Source organism: Sarcophilus harrisii, chromosome 5, assembly GCF_902635505.1.
Source record: "Sarcophilus harrisii chromosome 5, mSarHar1.11, whole genome shotgun sequence".
In the NCBI taxonomy this organism is placed as follows: Eukaryota; Metazoa; Chordata; class Mammalia; order Dasyuromorphia; family Dasyuridae; genus Sarcophilus; species Sarcophilus harrisii.
The window spans coordinates 279,888,715-279,914,666 of record NC_045430.1 but is presented as its reverse complement, the minus strand read 5'-3'; the positions used below and the strand labels follow the sequence as shown (position 1 = coordinate 279,914,666).

At 42.1% G+C, this 25,952-nt stretch overlaps 1 long non-coding RNA gene across 1 annotated transcript in view; it reads right to left on the bottom strand.

Moving 5' to 3' along the window:
- The window catches only part of LOC116419626, a 35,792-nt gene extending 10,688 nt beyond the window's left edge, over window positions 1–25,104 (bottom strand). The window contains exon 1 of the long non-coding RNA XR_004229883.1: window positions 24,779–25,104. This is a non-coding gene — a long non-coding RNA (uncharacterized LOC116419626). The remainder of the gene's footprint in view (window positions 1–24,778) is intronic.
- Window positions 25,105–25,952: the final 848 nt, after the last annotated feature.

The window sequence follows — 25,952 nt, the reverse complement described above, 5'->3', positions numbered from 1 at the left end:
ACACACAGGAACCTGACAGCAAGGGAGGTCCCCGTCAGATAATCAGCCCCAAAGAGAGACCTCTGGTAAACTATGGAGAATTGTGGGGCAAAGCCCACCTCAGACACAAGCTCTTCATATGCTTCCTGTTGTAGCAGTGACTCCCTGCCACCAGCCCTAAACATGGCCACCTAAAGCAGCGGACTGCAGACCCACACACTGTGCTGGAGGGAGCTCTGACTGCAGGCAGAATTTCAGGAGCACACTGTTCTTTACCCAGTTAGGATACACATACACACACATCTATATCTATATCTATATCATCTATATCTATATCTACATCTATATCTATATATTTATATCTATATCTTTACCTATATCTATATCTATATCTATATCTTTACCTATATCTATATCTACATGGATATATATACATACACATATCTATATCACTATATATACATGGATGTGTATATATACATATATATATATACGGATATACACACACAACTATATCTCTATCTCTATATACATGGATATATATACATATATAAACCACACATATCTATATATATACATGGATATATACACACACATATCCATATCTATATATTCATGGATATATACATATATACACATACATCTATATATATATATATATATATATACATACAAGGATATACACACACACATATGCACATGTATGAATGCATAGATTTAGATTTATAGATAGGTGTCTATGGAACTATCAATGCATATATAACCCCTGCTCCAAAGTTCATCAGTGTGGACTACCTACTCCCTTAAAAACTGATAGTCTAGGGGATATGATCAGGTTTAATTTAACTTTGGGTCACCATCCTTATTGGAGGAAGATCCCTAAGCTTTTTACCCAAGGCTTTGACCACCTTTCCACACATTACCTGTTTCATAATGTACACACATGTAGCATTTTTCAAAGACAATCCATCCACCCAACTTGGTAGCAAAACAGAAATCAGAGAAGGCATCAATAAGAGAACACAAGTCAGACAACACAGAGTAAAGGAACTCTCCCATTAGGAGAGAGTTCAGCTCAACCAGGAGAAAAAGTCCCAGATCTCACTCAAAGGGAAATTCTCTACAGTAGCCAATTTCTACTGGCTACTGTTACACCTCCAAAGTCTCTTCTCAGTAGCAAAATGAGGATAGGGATGTAATAGAGATTGTTGACTTGTCTCATGTCTTCCCAGAGTCTTTCCTTTAGCAACTTTAGCAACTGAGATTAACTGTTTCCATCTTCTATCTTGAACCTGGAAATCATAAATGTCCAAATGGACTTGATGCTTGAAGAGAACTTGAATAAGACTGAAGAAGGATAGAGCTTTCTCACCCCCAACAATCATTTATCTGCACCAAAGAGAGAATTCTTTGCTAATGGGTTACATATCCATGGATACTTACAAAGATACCTATTTGTATATCTAAATCTATACATACATATATATGCATATATTTGTAATCCTTTGATAAATCCTTTTTGATTGATTAATAAGTTGATGAGGATGCTGGTCAAAGAAGTTTGGCCTAAAGTGGTGAGAAAATATAACTTCCTTTTTTCTTCCCAGACTTGGAGAACTTTGAGTAGAGAACATTCTCTGGTGATGTATTGGTTAGTTTTGCACAATTGGTTTTGTTTTACCTTTTCTGTTTTTAATTTTTTGTTCTAAGAGATGGTTAGCATGTGGGAGGAAGGAAACATATAAATTTACATGCATTTATAGACAAATATTTATATGCATAATATATGGATATGTGACATAGAGAGGCAGATAGGTATACATTTATGTATAGACTGTACAATTTATACACATGTATCTATGCCATAAACTCATATATTTACATATATACATGCAGACCTGTTTTGTATAAATGTGTATAAACATACATGGATATTTGCACAATCTGTCTATACATATATTTGCGTATTCATGCATACATACATGTACGTGCATATATATATATATATATATATATACACACAAATATATTCATAACAAGGTTATGGTAGATGATCAATAAGGTCCTTTCTGGCTCCAAAATTCACTAAGTCTATTCTTCCCATTGGCTACATTTTCACATTGGTCATTTGCAAGATATACAAGAGTGATGCTCAACCTTCCCCACTAACTTCCTCTTTTTCACAAACCCTCTGCTGTTTACTGAAAAAAAAAAAAAATGGGGAGGGAGAATATCCGTTTCAATGTCATTTCAAGGTCGGCTTATTCTGGATCCACCGAGCTGAGCATTTCCTTCCTTCAGAAATCATACAGAGCCTCAGGTCACTGAAGACTAAGAGACCAGTGTCAGTTTGTATGTCACCCAGGTGCCAAAATGTAAACCAAGCCCAAATCTTCTTTCCATTGCTTTGGAATCCTGCCCTTTCTCATGTTTCTACATTTTGAAAAATGTCTTCCTTCCTAAAGCTAGGGAGTCCTTCCCCAAGTCAGTGACAGGCTGGCCAACTAAGACTGTCCTTTCAGGAAGCTGACCCATACCCTACATCCCTGCCAGAAAGGTTCACAGTCAGACTATCTGAAAAAGTGAAAAGCCAATGGACAGTGGCCCTCAAAATACAGCCAAAAAAAAGAAAGAAAGAAAGAAAGCAAAGCAGAGCTGCCTTCTGAGAAAATAAAAATGAGGACGGGGAAATATGTCCATGTTTGCCAGTCCTTTTCTGCAAAATTCTGTTAATTAAAAAAATGACATAAACTGGGATGACCTAGGATGGCCTCCTGGGGAAGACTTTGGAGAAATCCAGAGAAAGGGAAGTCATTTGGGGCCTGGAGCACAGCATGAACAAAAACACAGAGGTGGGAAATCTGGTGATGTGGCAGGTGATGACAAGGACACGCATTCTGAAGTAATATAAAGTAAGGGTGGGTAAGATAAGAGGGGCCTAGATTTACAAAGAGCCCTGGAGGCCAGATAGAGGAGTTTAGACTTGATATAATGGACAATAGGGAGCTATAACATAATAACTTGTGAATGAGGGAGTGTATTTAAAAAAATTAATCTGATGATAATATGCAGAAGTAATTGGTGTTTATCTTATTTCTCTTGTAACTAAGTTCCCATTTTTAAAATTATTCAAAATTATGTTGGCATCTTCAGATACAAAAATCTCTACTTATCCTTCCAAAAGGCAACCATGCTCATCTTTTTAAAACTAAGCTGAAAAGTAGTAAAATTTTAATCAACTGAATGCCAAATAATTAGAATTCTCAGCCAGTGGGAAATCATCATCATCATCATCATCATCATTCTCTAAGGGTGAAAAAGCAAATTGATATATGGTAATTTTTTCCTTCTGGAACTATTTTTAACTTTCTCTTCTAGGCTTAGGAACAGTGTTAGGCTGAATGGCAAAAGGCATTTGACAGGCATCAGGAAAGCTGGATTCTAGACTGGCTCGACCACTTACTTGCTCTGTGACTTAGGCAGGTCACTGGTCATCTCTGGACATCAGTTTCTGCATCTCTAAAATGAAGGGATTGCCCTAGCTGACCATCGGGTGACTCCCATGAGCATTCTGTCATTTTGTGTTAGAAGCAGCCTGGAGCAATGGATAAAACGATATCCTTTTTGTCAGGAAACCCAAAGTTTGAATTCTACCTCAAGTATCTATCTATTGTTGGTGTATAATAGGCAGGTCAAATGACTTCTCATTTCTTCTTCATTCACCCTTGCAAAAAATATGTTCCATATTTTTCTCTTTCCCTTCCCCTATACCCCCTCCCCAGACAGCAAGTAATCCAATGTAGGTTAAACATGTATAATTCTTCTAAATATATTTCCACATTTCTCGGCTGTACAAGAAAAATAATCAGATCAAAAAGGGAAAAATGAGAGAGAAAATAACAAACAAACAAGCAAATGTGAAAATACTATGTTGGGATACACATTCAGCCCCCATAATGTGCTTTCTGGGTGTGGCTGGCTCTCTCCAATGTATTAACATCCTCAAGAGAAAAGTTCATGAGGAATGAGAAGGTAACTAACTCAAAATCTTTCTTTCTACATCTATAAAACAGGTACAATACAATGTGTACTGCCTACCTCATAGAGATCTAGGGCCCCAATCTTTGAGGGGACTCTGTATAAATGAGAGTTATCCCTTGTGTCATCACAACCAAAAGTAATTTGAGGATATTGAAGTATAGCCAAGCAGATCCAGATCCAAGCAAACTCTGTTGACTTTAAATGCACTTAAGGTTACGTTGACGAATTCATCCTGACTGTGATCTTGGACTCAGAACAGAGATCTGCTGCCTCTGTCAGCGCTGATTTGTAACTCAGACCGACTCTCTGCCCAAACACATTTGCCAATTATGGAACAGGTGGTGTGCCTGAAGTTAATCAATAACGATCAGGGCAAACAACTCCTTACGTGGGGTGGACTTTTAAGAAACAGGGTTCAAGTATGGAAAGATATGCCCTTTTTTCAAGCTCCCCTGGGGGATCTGAAGGGAGGCTCTTGGTTGTAGAAGATATTGCCTCTGCACAGTCTCACTGTTCAGACATCTGGGAAATACTTTAACTTTATGGCAACTGCCACGAATGGGTGGAGTAGGACTACTTAGGAGCTCCAACCTGTAAGAATAAACAGGTAAGCATCTCCACGGACTGGGCCTTCGTCAAACAGCATCTCAAGTAGTGTAGTGTGGGCAGTCCTGAGGAGCCCCTGGTGAGCAGCACACCAAGGGGGTCTGGTGGAAGGCAGTCAGGATAGAGAAGGGTCATCCTTTCATGGTGACTGAAGATCAATCATAGGGATGGAGAAAATTGAGGAACATTATAGCTGACTTCAAGCATCAAAGCCTGTCATTGAGAAGGGAATCTGAGTTTTTCTATTTGACCCCAGATGGCAGAAGTAGGAGCAGCAGGTAGAAGCAGCCCTGAGATAAGTTTAGAATGAATGTCAAAGTGACGAGCACCTCCCTCACAATTCAAGCCATTCAGAAGGGAAATGGGGGACCTCAGGAAGTAATGGTTTCCTCTTCATTGTAGGGCCTCATTAGTTTAAATTTCCGGGGGAAACATGGGATTAAGTCAATCAATCAAACCACAGGCATTTGTAAGGTGCCTATAATGTGTCAGGAACTATGCTGGGTCCCAGAGCTACAAAGTCACAAAGGAACCCACAAATCGGGAGCCGGCACCTGTAGAAATGGGGAAGGTGTTAGAAAGGTTTCAAGAAGAACTGGGCCCTTGAGTTGAGGGTTGAACTATACCAGGAATTCCAAGTGGAAGAAGGAGGAGCATCCCAAGCACGGGGACATCTGGCAAAGACACAGGGACAAAACCTAGAGCATTGTGGGTTCTATTGCATACATGGGGCAGAAGCGGCTTACCCAGCATCGCACAGTTAGGAAGGACCAGATCCCGGGGCTTCCAATGGCAAATCCATTTCTTCTGGTATTTAAAGTCCATCCCTTCTCTCTTCTTTCTACGCTATATTCATACCCACCTCCATTTCCATGTTTTTTTTTTTTTAAGGTTGACAAAAGGCTTGTTTTGCAATTACCCTACAAGGCAGGAAATATAGATGTTATTAGTGACATTCACAGATGGGAATCCAAGGCCCCTGGCAAGCTCAGTAATTTGCTCAAGGCCATACGGAATCACAGTGTTATAGTTGGAAGAAATCTGCAGGATCAGACGAGGATAACCGGAATGGTCAGGGGCCTTCTGTCCATGAACTATGAGGACTTGTTGAAAGAGTGATGGAAGTTTCTTAGGGAGAAGAGAAGATTCAGTGGGGAAATGACAGCTGTCTTTAGGTATCTGGAGGACTGCCACAGGGAAAAGGGATCACATTTGTGTTGGCCCCAGAGGACTGAGGTTCTGGGTTCTCCTTCCTTGGAAGTCAGAGATTGGAAGACCACATGTGCTTGCTGAGATCCCTCCCAACTCTCAAAGTCTATTTTTCTTCAATCATCTGACCTAGATCCTGATTTTACAGATAAAGGAAACTGAGGCTTGGAGGAACAAATTGTCTCTCCTAAGAGCAAGCAGTTAAGACATAACAGAGTTGCATGGTTCCAAACCAAATCTCCAGACTTATAAATATGGTGTTTTTCTCATTACATCACACACTTTACTTTTCCTAAATTCTTATCTCCTTTTAAGCATCCCCCATAAAAGATCAGCCCAACATTTCAGGAGCATTCCTACAGTACAACTCTTAATACATTAGGGCCTTAGAGCCTTTTTCTAATTAAACACACCCTTGATGATAGTTTTTATTTCATGTCATGTGCTCAAACATCATTGGAAATGCATCGTAGCCCCTTCAATGACCAGGTGCATCTCCATTGCCCATTGGGTCACTGGCAATTTTAATTCTCCAGAGATAGTGACGTCTTCACATTTGCTCAAGAGGATAATGGTGTGGGTCTTCTTAATGCTCACAGCTACACATGTATGTGTCTTTTAAAGTTCACTTTGAAAAGCTGATCCAAGCACGATTCACCCTCTGATGAAGAATTCTTGGATCCACTCCATATCTTAAATAGGAAAGGAGAAACTGAGCCATTATGAATAATGCAAAACTTTCTTTATTTCTAAGTAAATGAAGAGAACCCAACAATTCAGCTTTCCTGTAAAGGATGCCAAGCCATCTGCAATTATCAAATGGGATTTCAGAGGCATTTGCCCACTGATCTAATCTTATTTCCATCTAAAAATGTCTTGTGGTTAAAATACTTTCCCCCCTGGCTGGTCATACTATCTTATGACATTCATAAATTAACTAGGGCAGCAAAGCGGGTCTGTCGGTATAATGCTTGGAAAAAAAATCATCAAGAGTCTTAGACATATAGAACATTGGCTGTTCACAGATAAAAAATGAAAGTGAAAAAGTGATTGAGGAGAGGAGATAGAGTGAGTAGAACCTAGGAGAACTGAGATTGAAATTGAAATTGTAAAGACAATTATTCCCAGCACAATTTCTATTCTTTTACTTGGCTCAGTCTCAAATTGTTTCCAGGATGTCAAAACAACCTGAAAATTTCAGCCAAAAACAAAAGAAAAGCTTAATAAGTTTTTTAAAATGTCTCCATAAACATAAGATTACTATGATGATTTTTCACAAAACAAATTGATTCTTGTCCTTCTCTGTCTGCCTTAATGCCTCTTGTCTTTTAATCCTGAAAATCCTTGCTGCCCCTGAGATAACTATTCCTTCTCTCCTTTCAGTTCTTGCTGATGCTCTCTTAGTGGAGCTATTGATAACTAGAGATCCAAGAGTATACTCTCTCCCTCCCTTTCAGATACAAGCCAACTCAGGCTGTGCAATCAGAGAACCCGATCTAATGCAGAGTTCTGACTGCACCACTTTCTGCTCAAAAATCTTCACTGACTCCTTCTTATAAAAGAAAAAAGTCCCACTGCTTTATCCCAGAATTCCAAGATCTTTACTTCCTGGCTTCAATCTATCTTTCCTGACATATTTTGAACTCTTCACTGCCTAGCCAGATTACCCCCTATCCACCAAATTTCCTAATCAATTAATTAATCAGCAAGTATTTACTAAGACCTACTATGTACTAGGAACTGAACTAAATTCTAGGGATACATATATAAAGAATGGAACAACTGCTTACTCAAGAGCTAAACTCCATTGGAAGACCACCACAACATATAGAAATATAGACAGTATAAATCTAAAACGAAGAGATCCAAATATCAACAAAGTAGTTCACTAGAAGGTGGTTTGGAAGGGAGGCTGCCAGCATTTGGGGGGACAGGAAAGGCTTTATGCAGAAAATAATGCTTGAATTGTGTCAAAGGAAGGGAGGAGCAAAGATAAGGAGGGAATTCATCTGAGACAGAGAGGATGACCGGAACCAGGGGATAGAGGCAGAGCTGAAAGGTCCTTTGGGAGGAGCAGAGCTCTGGTCTGCCAGGATCACAGAGCAAAAAGGGGTCAAAGAGGATACACAAAGGAAATTTGTGGCCAGCTTGTGAGGGCTTGAAAAGTAATCAAAGAAGGTGTTTTCTATCCCAAAGCCAATAAGAAGCCACTTGGATTGGTTGAAGATCTACACTGAAGGAAAATTTCTTTGAAGAAAAATATAGGATAATCTGGAGCAAGACCACAAAAAGGAGGTCATTCCATCTCTCTATACCCAAAATGATGAAGACCTAAAATAAGCTGATAGTTCTGTGAATGGAGAGAAGGAAACAAGTGTGAGATGTTGTGAAGGTAGAAATGACAAGATTTGCCATTTGATTGGCTATGTGGGAAGTCAACACTAATGCCAGTGTTACAGATCTGGGTGACTAGAAAGCTGATGATACCTTGGACAGAAGAAGGGAAATCTGGGAGACGTAAGCCTTTGGGGGAAAAGACAGTCCTGTCACTGTGGCTACCTCTGTGCCATGGCCAATAGCTCCTTTCCCCCACCATAATTGTTTCATGATGATGTGATTCCATCTTTGGGTTATCTATTCAGATGTCACCTCCTCTGAGAAGTCTCCGGGGATCGTTCTCAATGAAAGTTAACTGTTCCCTTCTCTGATCTGACTTAGTTTCCTGCATCTCACTCCCATTCACTTGTTAAATTCTAATTTCCAAACCTGTCATCCGTGAGCCCATCCTGTTTCCCTGTCACCCCCAGACTGTTAACTCTCGGAGGACAAGAATGATGTAATCTGTCCTTATGTTCCTGGCTCCTAGCTTGGTACCATGTGTGTAGGAGCTATTTAATCAACCCCAGCTGAACCGGTCACATCAGCTGAGTGGTGCCATGGCTGGCATCTGGAGCCCATCCCTGTCACAAAGCAGGCCAGCAAAGTTCCTGCAGATCCAGGAACCCAGAGCTGGAAATCTGATGGGCTGTAGCGACTCCCTCCTCCCACTCCTAGAAAGTGACCAATGGTTCCAACTTATCCCGGATTTTCCTTTGAAATCCTTTGAGTGTTCTTTGGTGCCATCACTATACAGAATATCAGCCCTCAAATTCTCCCAGGGAAGTCAGTCCCAGCGTGAGGAAAAGTCCTCAAGAAGGAAATTTGGAGGGTATGGGAGAAATAACTCTGATGGAAGGAAGATTTGCCCATTCAGGACATCTAAAGAAATAGCATCAGCCTCGGTCTCTCATTTGTAAAACTGGGCATAATAATAGCCCCAGCATTGTTGTGAAGATCAAGTGGGATAGAATTTGTAAATCATTTTGTAAATTTTAACATGCTGTATAAATGTTATTCCACCACTGTTCCTCTTCCTCTTTTTCTTAAGCCTCCTCATCCTCATCCAACTCTACTCCTACTTAAAAAAAGAGTTCTTTCCCTCCCAGGACTTATTTTTTTGTCATCCCAGTGATCCTGAGATCTAAAATCTAGCCAGATTCCATTGTGCCACAGAGATGTATGTGTGCACAGATAACATACACAGAAACACAGCCACATAATAATTGGGGATAGAGAAAGACATTCAGCTGAGCTTTGGGCAAGCATTTAACGTTTGGAAAATAAGAAAGTTCTGGTTTTCTGCCTTTAAATAAATATTAGGCTAATCTAATCTAAGGCTCATTTTTTACTTAGGTCTTCTAAAGAAGTCTCTCAAAATGCAAATTATATAATTGACTGAGGTTTTTTCCTGTCTCTTTCCTTTAGGTTTTCAGTCTTCTCTGAAAAAAGCATCCTTCTTCTGAGACACAGACATTAAGTCAGATGATCCTCAAGGACAGGGAGACAAGTTAAGTTTTATTACACATGAGCGCCAAGATGGGGAGAGAACTTCCTTTTTACAAGTCAAGCATTTTCTCTTTGTCTTCATTTTGAGAACTTTGGAAAGGATGTGACTTTTGCTGACTTCCCTGACTTTAGAAAGTCATCAGAGATGATGGTACCATTTCTGGGTGGGACCGGCCAATGTCAGGTCTTTTCTCTGTGGTTAGATGAGGTTTCCTTGCTTACATTAAGCTCTTGGCTCTTGTATCTCCAAATCTAAAAAGGTTGTGTGGGGAAAGGAAGATGAAATCACTGACCTACATCAGGAAATATGAATGAGAATTTTCATGACAAAAATTCAAAGTCCCTTGAATAAGAAACCACTCTGCTTAAGAAATTTGATTTGCATGGGTCTCATATTGCTTTGGTCTGTAATTGAATTAGCAAATGAGAACAATCTTACCATTTCCACCAGGGAAAAGAGCTCAAGTATCATCGCCCACAGTTGCCTCCCCCCCAACATGGGGAGTTGATGAAGATCTTTGTCAGGGTAAGTGAGCCCTGCAGCTAGCAGACATTACAGTGGGATTTAGAAAAGATTAAACTCCTTGTACCCTGCCAAAAGCAATAATTAAAATGGCTGGAATCTGCTTGTGTAAACAGCTGTCACATCTTTTTTTAACAGGGGATTTCGTCCTTTGCCAGTGTCAAACAGGCTAAGCTTCCAAGAGACCTGGCTTCCTCAAGTTCCCTCCAGTGCATTCAGTTCGGGTCCTTTCATCAACACCCACTGGGATGATCCGTGATGAATGGGGAGTTGGGATTCCAGCCATAACCCAAGACATGGGAGGGCTTCTTGATGGGGGATCCAACCCCATCAGGCTGTTCTCCCTTTTTTCTCTCTAGACTATTCAAGAACAAACTTCTGACATCTTTGGCGTCTTCAAGGAATCCTTATTCTTTAATACTCAGCTTTGATTTAGGAACTAATCCACCTCCAGTACCTCCCTGGACTGCTCACGTGAGGTGGCCAATTGAAAAGCAAAAGAGTATTAGTTCTTGCAGCAGAGGAACCAGGAAGTAGGAGAGTGTAGATACAACTAATAGTGGGGCAGGAGAAAAGAGAGTTGAGACTAAGAAGCATGAAAAAAAAAGCTTATAAAAAGACAAAAAGGAAAACAGAAGAGTTTAACTCAAGTCTTCCTGCTACTGATGAGGAGGGAACAATGTTCTGAAAAGCGAGAGAGTGTGTAGAGGAAGAGAAGGTATTTCAGTAATTATGTCAACGCCTATTAGTGATGTCACATCGGATTGGGCTTTTAGTCTAAGGCTCAGTTTCTTCATCTGCAAAACAGTATTTATCATACAGGATTTTTAGGAGCTACAAAGAGGTCATGTTTATAAAGCATTTTGCTATTTAAAAATGCTGGCTACTACTTACATAGACTTTAAGTTTATGAACCATTTCAAGCACATGACCTATCTTTTGAGACCAGCTTCTATTTCTCAAACATCTTTAAATGGATCTGAGGATCCTAGATTTAGAATTGGAAGGGACCTTTCAGGTCATCTACTTTCACTTTTTCATGTTCCAGAAAAGGAAACAAGTTTAAGCCAAGAGGTGACTGGTTCAAGATCACACAGGTACTGAATGACCAACAGAGCCAGGATTTTCAAATCCCAGGCATCTTCTTCCTCCAAATCCAGTACACTTTATTATGATTTATTCTGATATATATATATATATATATATATATATATACATACACACTCATTTTATAGGAGAGGAAATAGAGGTTCATAAAATGAATTCATCAAGCACTTTAAAAATAGTTCTATTTTATTTAACATTATTATTTTAAAATTTGAGTTACAAATTCTCTCCTTCCCCTAAGCCCTTCCTCTATCCATTTGAGAAAACAAGCTATATTTTATCAATTACACGTGTAAAATCATACAAAATATGTTTCCATATTAGCCATTCAACAATCATTTATTAACTACCTACTATGTGCCAGACACTGTGTTAAATGCTAAGAATATTCCAAAACTCTCTCTCTCACACACACACACACACACACACACAGACAGACAGACACAACTCACAATCTTTTACTCTCAAGGAGCTTAATGGAGCGCTCATGGAGAAGCTTGTCAACAACCATTTACAAACACAAAGGTTAAGTGGTTGATCTAAGGTCACAACTATTAAGTGTCAAAAGTGGGATTCAAATTTAATCCTCCTGACTCCAAGTCCCCAAATCCAGTGCATCTTGTTCTTTCAATGTCTGCCACTATTATAATGCGAATTTAGGGTTAGGATTAGGGTTAGGGTTAGGGTTGGGATTTTCTTTCATAGAAAAGCACAATGAAAAGAGTTTCCCTTTCCACGTGCACCAGGGACTACCTGGATCTGTAGCTCCCAGGACCATTACTGTTTCTCTATTGTCATGGTAACTGAGTGGAGGATGGATGATATTCCAGAAGACTTTCCCACTGATAGCTTGGCAGATTCATCCGCTCTAACTCAGAGCAGACAAGTCTCCTAAAAAGGGGGGCGGAAGAAAGAGAAGAATCCAAGAGTCTGCAGGCCTCCAAAGTGGTGGACTTAAGTCAGATTCTGTGTGTGTAATCCCCGATTTTCTCGGATAGTTCTTTCTCTGTTTAAAGATGAGCTTGCCATTCCCACCCTTCCTTCCCCCACCCCACCCCCAAGGATGACAGCTCTTCCAGGGCCCATCAGCTCTGACAGACACACATGTTCTAAACTATAGTTCAGGGCATTCAGAGAAGAAGAGAATGAGCCTTGATTAAAGAATCTTTCGTTGGGTTTGCACAGAGATACCCTCTTTAATCAGACTCATCCCATGTCAACACAAAGAGGTTTCCAGGGCAGCTGGAGGTCTGACTGGTCTTTGATACTGGCTGGACTTGACTTCATGTGGTCCTCTCTCTAAGGAGAGACCACAACAGTGGGACCCAAGCTCAGTCCCTTCTGTGGTCTAACCTGGAAACAATAGCCCTGAGTAATGAACAGAAAATATGATTCCTTACTTCCTACCCCTCTCCTCTAAGCACAAACCCAAACCTTCTGAATGACAGCAAGTCACTTAACCTCTCTTTGCTTCAATGTGTCATCTGTCAAATGGGGACAATAAAAGCATATACCCCCAGGTAATTATGAGGATCGAAGTAATCATTATGCAGTGCTTGGCAGAGTATCTGATGTATCTGAAATTCTATATAAATGTTAGCCATTATTATTTTTGTTCTTTTTGCCATCAGATTTTTCAAACACAAAGTAAACATTTTCCAATAGGCTTTAAATACTGTCAAATTTTTATATGTATACCATAGTTCATTTTTCACCCCAAACTACTCAACCCTCATCTGATAATTTTTAAAATAATTTTAAATATTATAAATAATTAATTATTTAATAATAAAAATATTTAATCTTTAAATAAATGCTTTACCAAAATATTTAACTCTTAAAAGTAAAGTCAGCCCAATAATTAAACTTTTACTCTTTTTAGGAACCAAATGATTCTTGCATGAAAGTAAATGCTTTACCAAAATATTTAACTCTTGAAAATAAAGTCAGCCCAATGCTCTTGTTAGCTCTGAACAGTTATCTATGAAATGGGCAAGGCTAAGAGAGCAATGCCTCTTATGTCACTTCTTGAAACCTCCAGCCCTTTTCAACACCATCTCAGGGGACCTCCTGCTGAGGACCTTTCCTGAATCCCGCAGTTCTAGTGTCCTCTGTGAAACCGGTTTGTCTTTACTTATTTGTATATGTATGTTATGTCACCACATTTTCTTGAAGGAAGTTTTTAAGGGAGTTTCTTGAGGGAAAGGAGCCTTTTAGTTATATATTTGTATTTCCAGAATTCAGTAGGGGTCCTGGAATATAGTAGGCACTTCATAAATACTTGTTCATTGAATTGAATTGCTCCTTCTCCCCCCCAAATTGTCTTTCATGTATTTATCCATGTTGTATCTGCTATTAGAATTTAAGCTTCTTGAGGAAAGGGATAGTATTTTATGGCTAATAAATTGTTTAGTTGCTTAATTAAATTGAAAGATGCCAGGATTCTCACTGCCACAAAACCCCATAATATCCCATTTTTCTTAGAAGGATCACAATGATAACTGGGTGACCCCCAAAGACAATGGAAAGACTTGTGATACCTATATATAGACTATCATATATTATTAACAAAAATCTATTACTCTGGCATGTTATAAAGTGCATTATTCGGGGATTTAATCAATTCTTTAAAAATAAATTTAATAAATACATATAAATGTATATTTTTATGTAACTTTTAAATTTAAAAAATTAGCCATTTTTCCCCAGAAAATGAAGTGGACTTGACATAGAGTAAAGATGGATTCAAAAAACAATGAAAGAATAAAAAGTAGGTTTCCAGGGGATTTGATGGATTCTTCTTTAGGGAATCTTTATGAAAAGACGTAGGCAAAACTGAGGCTGGCTGAAAGGCAGAGGTACTGATGGATTGAGCTTCTACATCAGTTGGATCATGTAGAATGCCTGAAGGGTTTGAAGAAATCATGCTCTCTTTTCTGGGTGTCTGTTTTATCAAATATAAAATCTAGGGGCTCTAATGTTCCCTAGTTTGAGGTTACTGGAATGGTACCCCAAGAAAAGTCTGCTGGTTACATAAAATGTCCCTGTCATCACAGTTCCCCCTCAGGCAGCCTGCCATATTAGGTTTTAACACAATTTATTTGATGTCTATTCCTTACTTCTGATTGTTTTCAGACAATACCATAAAATTTATGTAATTGCAAAATGGTTAACATAATTCATTTTTATTAAGCATCAACAGAAAACTTCAAATAAAAGTAAGCCTTTTGTTTCCAGAAAGTACAAATTATTGAAATGGAAACTGTTGTTACAAGGGTGTGGATGAGTTTAGAATTACCCAGGAAATGAATACAAACAATTTACAGTAATGAATCATTCTTATGTGATTTTTGTCTATGTTGCTGTTCAGTCGGTTCAGCCAGGTATGACTCTTTGTGACCCTTTTGGGGGTTTTCTTGGCAAAGACACTGGCGCGGTTTACTACTTCCTTCTTCAATTTACTTTCAGATGAGACACTGAGGCAAAAAAGGTAAAGTGACTTCACTAGAGTCACACAGCTAGTAAGTATCTGAAACCAGATTTGGACTCGGGAAGATGAGTCTTCCTGGGTTCGGAACCGATACTTTTGCCTCTAAGATACTCATTGCTGCCAAATTTTATCTATGCCCATACATGTCTGTGTAAAGGTGTTAGACATGGCAAGTAAGCAATAGCATTACCCAAAAAAAAAAAAATAACCGCTGCCTTGGTAAAGACACTTCTGGCAACTGATATGGGAGCATCTCAAAGTCATCCTTGCTGATCAATCAGCTCATTGATTGTTCAGGGTAAAGGTCAGAATTTACATCAAGTTAGAAGACAGGATAGAACTGGAAAGATGCTACATGAAATCACAACCTCCCGACTATGAAAGATGAAAAATGATCAAAAGTACAGACATTGATTGGGAATATCAACGTTTCTTGGAGACTTTTTGATGACACAACAGTGAGAAGATAAAAAGAGTTCAGAAACAAGTTTTTGCCAATATACACTTGGCTTCTTGTTCTTGAACCCAATAGTGGGAGCATTCTTCTCACCCCTTTTCCCAATCTGAGTCAGCCTAAGACTGCCTAAACATCCTTGAGATCTATTGACACAGCAATTGTAAGGGTATTTCCTGGTGACCTAAGTCAAGGCAGTTTCTGAATCTTGGCTAAACTACTTTGGGCAACTCTGGCCAAGAAAGCTTCAGTGCATTTGAAATTTCTTCAATGCTACCCTTGTTTAACACCTTTTTTCTGTGATTAAGTAAATCTTATTTTGATAACTTATGGATGTCTCCTTAGGTACCAGTAATAAAGATAAACTATCAAGGGCTGGCCTGAGTCAATCCCAGCCCAGATCTATACAGGATGGGAACAAAATGAGGCAGGGCAGAAGCTGAGCCAGGATTGCCTTTCATGCTCCTGGTGCTACTTTTGATGTTTCTGTAGAAATGCTTTTTGCTTCCCAAGGTATTCTGGACAATTAGAGAATGGACAGCCTGCAACCTTTAACAAGGCAACCCAGTAAAAGATGTTCTGTGTCCTTAGGCCCACCACTTTAAAGATAGTTGCAGCAAATTGTCCACTCCCCCCAGCCTCCAGTTGTGTTACTCCTGAGCATTCTAGCTGATAATTTAACTGTCCCCCAAGTTCTACTGAGGGTATCTCCTCAAAACTCAGTTTACCCTCAAAGAAGCCAAGAGGAATTGATTTTTTTCTTTTACTATGGAAAAGGATTTTCCCCCAGAAGAAAAAGTAAAGTGCAGAAGAATGGGATATGCCCTCCCCTCTCAGGGACCTGAGGTTTTTGCACTTCTGTAGGCCATCATCTCCCTCCCTTGAACAGACACTCATTAGAGTACTTCAGTGCTTGACTAGCTCCTTCAACTCTCTTTTTTTTTGGGGGGGGGAGATGGAAATGGACAAAGCAAATGAGAAATTAATATAGGAGACATGTACAAAAGACATGATGCTTTCAACCAAGACCCCTTCTCCATTTGGCTGGGAGCATCAGCTCCTTTGAGGCAGTACTTTGAGGGAATGGCTTCAGGTAGGACACTCTCCAGCATAAGCCACAGGAAGAGACCCAAACCCATTTCAAAGAGGATGATTATGGAGAGGTCCTTCAGAGGACTCCCTAATATTGAGTGATCAAAGCAATTCAAAGGTAAACGAGTGGTTAAAATGGAAGTGAAAGCAGTGCAGGATTAGGGGAATGACTTGTAATTTGTCTTTAGCCATTCTGAACATTTAATGCCTCAAAGAAAATAAACCAAGTCATGACAGAGTGAGCTGTTCCATCAGAGAACGCCCTCATATGAGCCACCAGAAAATATTTTTCCTGCTCACACAAATGTCCACTATTTTGGAAGGCTTAAGTTTCTGGACCAAATAACAAAGAAAGACAAGATTCTTTGAAGAAAATTATTTGTTTTGGAAAGCTATCGTTCATATATCAAGCATAACAAAAACATGTTCCCAAAATGAGAAAAAAATGTCTCCAAAAGTCATGAAAAACATTTTGATTATTTTTTTTTGGGTGAGAGGGGAGAGGAGTCAGATTCATGATTTTATTATTGTAGAGCATTTGATAAAGGTAAATAAACCAGTGGCACAGTGGATGGATTTGCAGGTCTGGAGTCAGGAAGACCTGAATTCCAATCCAGCCCTAGACTTTTCCTAGCTGTGGGATCCTAGGCAAGTCTCTTCACCCTGTTTACCTCAGTTTCATTATCTGTAAAAGGACCTGGTAAAAGAAATTGCAAACAACTGAACACCCCAAAAAAGCAGGGGTAGAAATTAGGATTCTAGATAAGACAACAATAAGAATAAATTCTATTAAAAGAAATGAAGAGGGAAGTTACATTTTGTTGAAAAATAACAGGCAGTGAATTGATTCAGTGGTCAACCAAATGATATAGCTTCAAAATGCTTAACAAAAACAAACAAATGTATTACAAGGAGAAACAGACAACAGAACTATAATGGTGGGGGTCCCAAAAATCACTTTATTAACCATAAATAATGCTAGTAAAAATTTAAAAATTATGCATATGAATCAAATGTTACAAAAAGATAAATCTTTGACAATTATTGAATAGAAATATGTATTAATATTCCTTAGATGTACAAGTTGTCTTTATAAAAATTGATTACATATTAGATTATAAAAGCATGACAAAGAAATTTTAAAAATAGACATAATATAAACATCCTTAACTGACCACATTACAATAAAAACTAGATTAAATGAAGGATAATTGAAAAGAGTAGTAAACTCAATTAAGTCTCTACTGTGTCTGTATCCCAAAGAGATCATAAAAGAGGAAAAAGGATCCACATGTGAAAAAATATGTGTGGCAGCCCTTTTTGTAATGGCAAGAAACTGGAAACTGAATGGATGCCCATCAGCTGGAGAATGGCTGGATAAGTAACGATAGATGAATGTAATGGAATATTGTTGTTTTATAAGAAATGATGAGCAGATTGATTTCAGAAAGTCCTGGGAAGACATGTATGAATTGATGCTGAATGAAGTGAGTGGAACCAAGGGAACATCGTAAAAAGCAGCAACAAGATTATGTGATGATCAATTATGATGGACTTGGTTCTTACTGACAATGCTGTGATTCCAGTAGACTTGTGATGGAAAGAGCCATCTGCATGCAAAGAGAGAACTATGGAGACTGAATGTGGATCAAAACTTATTATTTCCACCTTTTGTTATTGTTGTTTGTTTTTTCCCTTTCTCTTAGTTTTTTTTTGTGTTTTGTTTTGTTTTTTGTTTTTGTTTTTTTGCACAGCATAACAAATATGGAGATCTGTTTAGAAGAACTGCTCATATTAAATCTATAACAGAGTCCTTGCTATCTTGGGAAGGGGAGAAAAGGAAGGAGAGAAAAAAAATGTGAAGAAGAAGAAAGGAGAAACAAAGAAATGAGCAATAAATAGTGAATGTAATTAAAAATGGTAGAAAAAACAAAATTCATTTCAATCATACACAAAAACAGGGATCCTGAAAATCAGAGAACAAATTAATGAAATGATAAACCAAAAATTGGATGGCTAAATAATAATTTATAATAATTGATAAAATAGGAGGGTTATTAAAAGCAAATAAAATAGTTAATTTATTAGCTCATTTGATTAAAAAGTAGAAAGAAAATAAAAACAAAATTACTAGTATCAAAAATGAAAAATGGAGAATTCGCTACAAATTAAGAAACTATTTTGCCTAGTTATGTGACAATAAAACCAATAACTTAAGAGTAATATATGAACATTTACAAAATAAAACCCAAACTAACAGGATAAGAAATGGAGAATTTAAACACTCAAATGATAGAGAAAGAAATTAAATGAGCTTGATGAAGGTGAGGGGGGGAGACAGAGTTTTCTAATAACTAGATGTATTCACACGTGAATTCTATGAAACATTTAAAGAACGGTTCTAATGCTTGTGCCCAGTGAGTCTATCAGTGCCGGTGGACAGCATTTTATAGCTTAAGTCTTCTGAGCTGGGCCGATCAATCTCTTGCTCGGTTATTTAGACTTTCCCATTTGAACCTCATCTCTTTTTAATGAAGCATTTATCCTTTCCTCCTCATGTTGCTGCTTCCTTTTCAACATGATTAAAAGAAAACAGAAAACAGAGAGTTTGGCCAAGTGGTTAGAACAGGAATTGCCGTCCGATCTCTGCCCAGATGCTGTCTCTGAGGCTTTCTGAAGTGGGAGAGGAGGCAGGTCTCTTGCCTTTTCTAAACCTCACTTAGCTGACTCAGACTCTAAGTGAAAGACGTGTGGTCTGTCAAAGAGAAGGAGTCCCACCCATCGAAGAAATCCCAAGTCCCCAACAATGATGCAAAACGTAACCCAGGCCGTCCCTTGGCATTTGCCCCGGGGCGCATGGAACTGTTGGAAGAAACGCTGCTGACCAAGAGTCCGAGAAGACTGAGCTGCTGCACATGTGGCCGTAGCACTTGAGAGGTGCTTAGTTCTGAATCTGGGGGAGTGGAAGTCCCAGCAGGTTCGCACCCAGACCCCAGCCACCTGTCAAGGGCTTGGCCCCTTTCTTTCAGGGCTAAACCTTGGGATAATAAAGTGGTTACCAGCCCTACAGAAAGGTTTACTCTTTGGGGACAGAGGTCACCCAAAGGAAGAGCCTTCTAATGGACCCCAGGCAGAGGTTTGACACCATCCAGGACCCTGCATCCATGTCCATTTTATCACAGTCTCTGGGAGCTGGAGGGACCCTAGAAACCTAAGTGAGAATTTGCCCGGCTGAAGGTTCCCCCCAGACTGGCCAGTGAGGGGGTCCTGTTCCCTCAGGGGCAGCTCACCCCCTGCTGGGATCCCTCTCATGGGGACGAACGGTTTTGTGATGCTCACGCTTGCATGGGAACTTCAAGAATTCCCCAGATTGCTCCTCGCTGCTCCTGTGCTCTGAGCTGGACAAGGGTGATTCTTCTTCTCAGTGATTAGACAGGATCGTGCCCCTTGCCAGTCTTCTCCACGTTGCCAGTGCTCGGGGGCCACGGACCGCTGACCGCCGGACACCAGACCGGCCACCTACTTCCTCCTGCTCAGGCTGATGGCCTTCATGAACAGGCCATGGTGGGCAGAGCTGGCAGTTAGGGGTGGGCAATAGTAAAGCAGAGGCCGGGTAGGGGGCCTGGCTGGGGCAGAGGGCTCCTCCTGGGGGTTTTCTCTTAATATTTGGATGGAGATGGATTCCCAGCCCTCTCAGGCACACCCAGAGTCTCAAACACAAAAACACATCCCCACACCAAGTATAAACGCATTTTGCCTCTTTGTCATTTCATCTGATCCCGGCTTCCCCTCCATCCCTACGGAGAAGTGAGAGTTAATCTGAAGCACAGAGGAATTCTGGGTAAAACAATCCAGGCTGCCACCTTTGGAGATAGGGGAGCTGGCCATGATGAGCCCCTATGTGGACAACCTCAGGAAGTCCTTGGTTCATGGATTTAGGGGGCGGAGGGATTTAGTTCCCCCATTTTACAGATGAGCAAGCTGAGGTCCAGGGAGGGGCAATGAGTGGCCATGTTACACGGGGAGAAAGCAGCAGAGGAAGAATCTGAACTTGGGATCTCTTGACTCCCATGGCCAGCACCCTGTTCCCTGGGTCCAAGCAGTGCATCATTGTTTGTCCAGTAAAAGTGCTACAACCATGGCCTCCTCAGCAGCCTACACTGCCCTCTCTCCTCCCTCTTGTGGAGACATTTCCATCCTTTAAGATAATTTGCTTCCTGATGGGCTCAAAATTCCCACTTAATTGGATTCAAGTTTTCGGAGTATTTATTGAGCCCTGCCTGTGTCCAGCTCTCAGCCCACTTCTGCCTCGGGGAGACCCAGGGCTCTCTCAGACCTGCGGGGTCCGAAAGCCTCCTCCTCACCTTCCCCCTGGAGACGTCCTCTCTAGCTCCTTCCCTGTTTCCGCGATAGGCGCTGCCTTCCTCCCGGTCCTCCATTCCAGAATCCTCCAAGGCTTTCCTTCTACTCACCACCAGATCTGCCAGTCAGGGCAAACCAGATCATATTTTTCAAGTACTCAGAACAGGGCCAGGTACACAATAGGTAGCTAATAAGTGCTGGCTCCCTTTCCTTACTCCCAATAGTAACAATAAGCTTTATAGGACACTCCAAAGTTTAAAAGCATCGAATGATCTCATTTGCTCCTCAGAACGACTCCATGAAGTAAGTGGGGTAGGTGGTGCAGGGGTGAAATCTCCCCATTTGATGGATTTTGAAAACTAAGATGCAGAGAAGGGCCTCCGGACATGTAAATAACATCCTCCCTTAAGTCCACTGACCCTGCTGCTCACTGCCGGTTGGCTGGGGTCCCACCTCTCTCATGTCACCTTTCCTCCTGCCAGGAGCCCGGCACAGACCCTCCCCCAGAGCCGGATGCCCTCCCCCTCCAATCTGCCCTTCAGAGGGGCCAGAACCCCTTTCTTATCTTGCTTGACTTGTGCTGCTTCTTTTTTAATTTCTTTTTTGCTCTTTGTGCTCACCCATCATACTAGCTGAGTCCCCCTCCAAGGGGGGTGTTCCCTCGGGCTCCATCCTGGCTCCTGCCCCCCCTCCCCGGGGCTTTGTGTGTGTCCCCGTAGCTTTGATGAGCATTACTGGGATCTCACTTGTCTCATCTGTAAAGGGGCAGCGGAGGGATGGGCAGCCAGTGTTCCCCGCCTGGAGCCAAGAACGCCGCTCTTCCTGAATTCAGACCTGACCTCAGATGCTCATGACTGTGTGACTCTGGGCAAGTCACTTAACCCTGTTTGCCTCAGTTTTCTCATCTGTAAAATGAGCTGGAGAAGGAAACGGCAAACCATCCTGCCAAGAAAACCCAGCAAAGGGCCCCAAAGAGCCAGGCGTGATGACGAGCGGCCCGAGGACAAGAGGCTCACTTTGAGAAGGGGGGCTCGGGTGCCAGAGTGCAGAGTGGAGGAGTGCGTCGACAGGGTGCCGAGTGTGGCTGGAGATTCGGGCGGACGGATGGCAAGGAAGCCGCCCTCCCTCTGCCAGGGCTTCCAGTGCACCCACCGATGAGCTCAGAGTGATAAAGTCGTCCTTTGGAGGAGAGAGAGGAGCCAAGCTGGTGAGCCAGGGAAGAGGGAAGAAATGCGTGCATCCCTCTCACAGAGAGCAGGGATTCTCTGAGGCGGCGGTGAGGAAGTAGGCAGGGCAAGTGAGAGCCACAGCTGGGCCAGCGTGGTACAGAGAGGTCACACAGAGAATTAAAGTGAGTCCCCAGCCAGACTAAGAGGGCTTTAAGTGGCGTTTTATTTGGGGGCCCTTAGTGAGCGGGGGAGAGAGTCAGACAGTGCTTTAGGATGATTTCAAAGGTTCATGGCCACTGAGAGACTGACTGGGAGCCATGATCTGAACATTGGGGACAGTTGTGGGATTGCAGGGGGAGCAGACGTCTGTGCTCATTAGACTTTGGCATTAACATGTTCAGAATTGGCTTGTGTGCCTTTGAAACCAGTGCTTTGTGAACAGAGTCCTGGGCAGTCTGGGGCTTCCTGGGTAGTCATCCAGCCAAGGTGAGTGAGCCGGCCGTTCCCCAGGCCGCCTCCACAGCCACGGCGGATGCAGCTCCCCAGAGGGGCCATTCGGGGTCCTCCACGTCCCCTGACACCCGGGCCCCAACAGGGAGGGAATTGCCCAGAGGCCCCCGGAGAAGCCTCCCCGTGGTTGGCTGAAGAGCCCAAAGGCCGGCTTTGAAGTTGACCCCAAAGGTCCAGGCCAAGGTCAATCCCTTGTTTGCTTTAGAGTCAGGCAGAGCTGGGGCTGCCTTCGCAAACACAGGCTGGGGCCTAGCTCGTGGCCAAGCTGCCATTGCCCGTGGGAGGGTAGAGAGCGAGAGCCAGGCCCGCTGCCCATGGGAGGTCAGAGAGTGAGAGCCACTGCCCGCTGCCCGTGGAAACCTCCAGCTGCCCAGGGCTGCCGGCCGGGATGCTCTTTCCCAGATAACTCCTCTCCTAAGGGCTGCGGGCCCGGGTGGCCACCTTCGGTTAAGGAGCACAGAAGTGGCTCCCTGTGGGTTGAGCCTTTGCTTTTTATAGCCAACCTGTGGTAGGAAGTAGGCCCCAAGTTCCCTTGACAACAAGTAGAGGCCGGGCCGGGCCCAGTATCTGAATCATCATTGAATCATAAGACGGTTTCTGTTTTCAGTCCTTGGGCTGAGGGTGGGCGTTTGCTGGGTTATTGGTATGATTATTATTATTTTCTACACACGAGGTGCTGGGATTTTGCCTGACTGTCTCTGAGCCCAAGCGGAGCGGGCTCAGCTCACACTCTCAGCCACAAGGCCCAAAGGCACCGGCCCTGGCCTGCAAAGAGCCGCAGGGCGCCCGTCCCTGGCCGACCACACGCTGCCCGGGACATTTTGGCCCAGGCCGGGGAATAGGAAAGTCCCCTTTCTGCAGAAAAGCCAGGGTTCCCAAGTAAGATGCTTCAGGGAATTATACAGGAGGCAGCCAGGCCTCTGGGGCCACAGGCAGCAAGGCAGGCCCTCTGGCGTCACCTGCTGTGACCATGGGCTAGCCCTCCATGCCTCCGTGTGCAGTGGGGGGTCATCAGTGATACCCGCCTGGCAGGGCTGGGAGACAGCAAAGCTCTGGCCGACCGTTGGGTCCCAGGCAGATGCTGGTCACCGGGAGCCACCGTCAAGAAGGGGCTTCCTTAGCAATAAACTGGGAAAATATTTTTACGGCCAAAGGTTCTGCTAAAGACCTCATTTCCAAAATATATAGAGAATTGACTCTAATTTATAAGAAATTAAGCCATTTTCCAGTTGATAAATGGTCAAAGGATATGAACAGACGATTCTCAGATGAAGAAATTGAAACTATTTCTAGCCATATGAAAAGATGCTCCAAGTCATTATTAATCAGAGAAATGCAAATTAAGACAACTCTGAGATACCACCACACACCTGTCAGATTGGCTAGAATGACAGGGAAAGACAATGTGGAATGCTGGAGGGGATGTGGGAAAACTGGGACACTGATACACTGTTGGTGGAATTGTGAATACATCCAGCCATTCTGGAGAGTAATTTGGAACTATGCTCAAAAAGTTATCAAACTGTGCATCCCCTTTGACCCAGCAGTGTTACTACTGGGCTTATATCCCAAAGAGATCATAAAGAAGGGAAAGGAACCTGTATGTGCACGAATGTTTGTGGCAGCCCTCTTTGTAGTGGCTAGAAGCTGGAAACTGAGTGGATGCCCATCCATTGGAGAATGGCTGAATAAATTGTGGTATATGAATGTTATGGAATATTATTGTTCTGTAAGAAATGACGAGCAGGATGGTTTCAGAAAGGCCTGGAGAGACTTACACGAACTCATCCTGAGTGAAACAAGCAGGGCCAAGAGATCATTGTACACGGCAACAACAATACTATATGATGACCAGTTCTGATGGACCAGGCCATCCTCAGCGATGAGATCAACCAAATCATTTCCAATGGAGCAGGAATGAACTGAACCAGCTACGCCCAGGGAAAGAACTTGGGGAGATGACTAAAAACCATTACATTGAATTCCCCATCCCTATATTTTTGCCCACCTGCATTTTTGATTTCCTTCACAAGCTAATTGTACAATAATTCAGAGTCTGATTCTTTTTGTACAGCAAAATAACGTTTTGGTCATGTATACTTATTGTGTATCTAATTTATATTTGAATATATTTAACATCTACTGGTCATCCTGCCATCTGGGGGAGGGGGTGGGGGGTAAGAGGGGAAAAATTGGAACAAGAGGTTTGGCAATTGTCAATGCTGTAAACTTACCCATACATATATCTTGTAAATAAAAAGGAAGAAGAAGAAGGAGGAGGAGGAGGAGGAGGAGGAGGAGAAGACAACGACAACGACCATGACCACCCCAGCCCCCGCCATTGCTCTCACCTTTCCCTTTGATTCTTCACTCACAGTTCTTTCCCTGTGAGAAGACCCCCCTCGCTGCCCCAATTGGGGTCACCAATAAGCCACGTTGTTTAGGCTTTGACTCGTGGCTCAGGAACAGAAGGCCCAGGACATGAGAAGTGAAGGGGCCCAGAAAATACTGAGTGAAACAGCCTCTTTTTATTAAAGAATCAAGGCCATGTGGCCAGCCCAAGGCCAAGCCTAGTTATGGGACGGCTCTCAACGGACTCTTGCTGTCAGAGCTGTGGTTTCCTTGGTAACGGCCTCCCCTGTTTGAGCCCTTTTCATCTCCAGGACCTTACTTAAGACGCCTCTGCTTCCCTGGTCCCATAGACCCCGGGGCCCCAGCAGGAGCAGGTCCCACCTGGTCCAGTGCATCTTTCCTTTGTTCCCATGGTGACTCCCATGCATTTTCTTGGGCTCCTTGATTGGGCACAAAGCGCCCGGAGCCGGCGTCTGCCTCTTGTGCTGCTTCTGGGTCTCTCTCAGCAGAAAGCTCCACACTGCAAGTACAGTTTGGTTTGGTTCTTTAAACTAGACTAATTCTGTACCTGGTAGCAGTGGCCCTCCATGAGAAACCCTCCAAGAAGACTCCCAGCCCCTCTCTGCAATGCGAGCTTTAGCTGCCGGGGCACAGAAGTCTCAGTGACGTTTTTAGGGTCACAGGTCCCTCTGGGCCCATCGCCTCATGAAACCCGGTCTTTCTTCCCAACTCTGAGGCACTTTTCCTTTCCCTCATGCACTTTGCCTCTCAAAAAATTGTTGTTCTGGGTCAGAAGACAGAGCTGAAGTGAAGCTTGAGGCACCCTCCCTCCCCACCATTAAAGATGCTTGCACTAATAGCCCTTATTTTTAAAAAATAATCCAGTAAAGAAAGAACCCCAACATAGAAACTTGGAACAGGGAAGATCAGGGTTCATCTTCAGAAGAGGGCAGTGAAGTAAAAAAAAAAAAAGCTTCTAACTCAAAGAATAATGGAAAATGGCTCCTGCCCAAAGAGAATTTATAGAAGAACTCAAAAAAGAATTTTAAAATCCAATGAGAGACTATGAGGAAAAACTAAAAATTAAATTAAAACCATCCAAGAAAAACAAGATTATAAAAAAGGAGATAGAATCTCAAAATGAAAATTATTCTTTGAAAACTAGAATTGGGC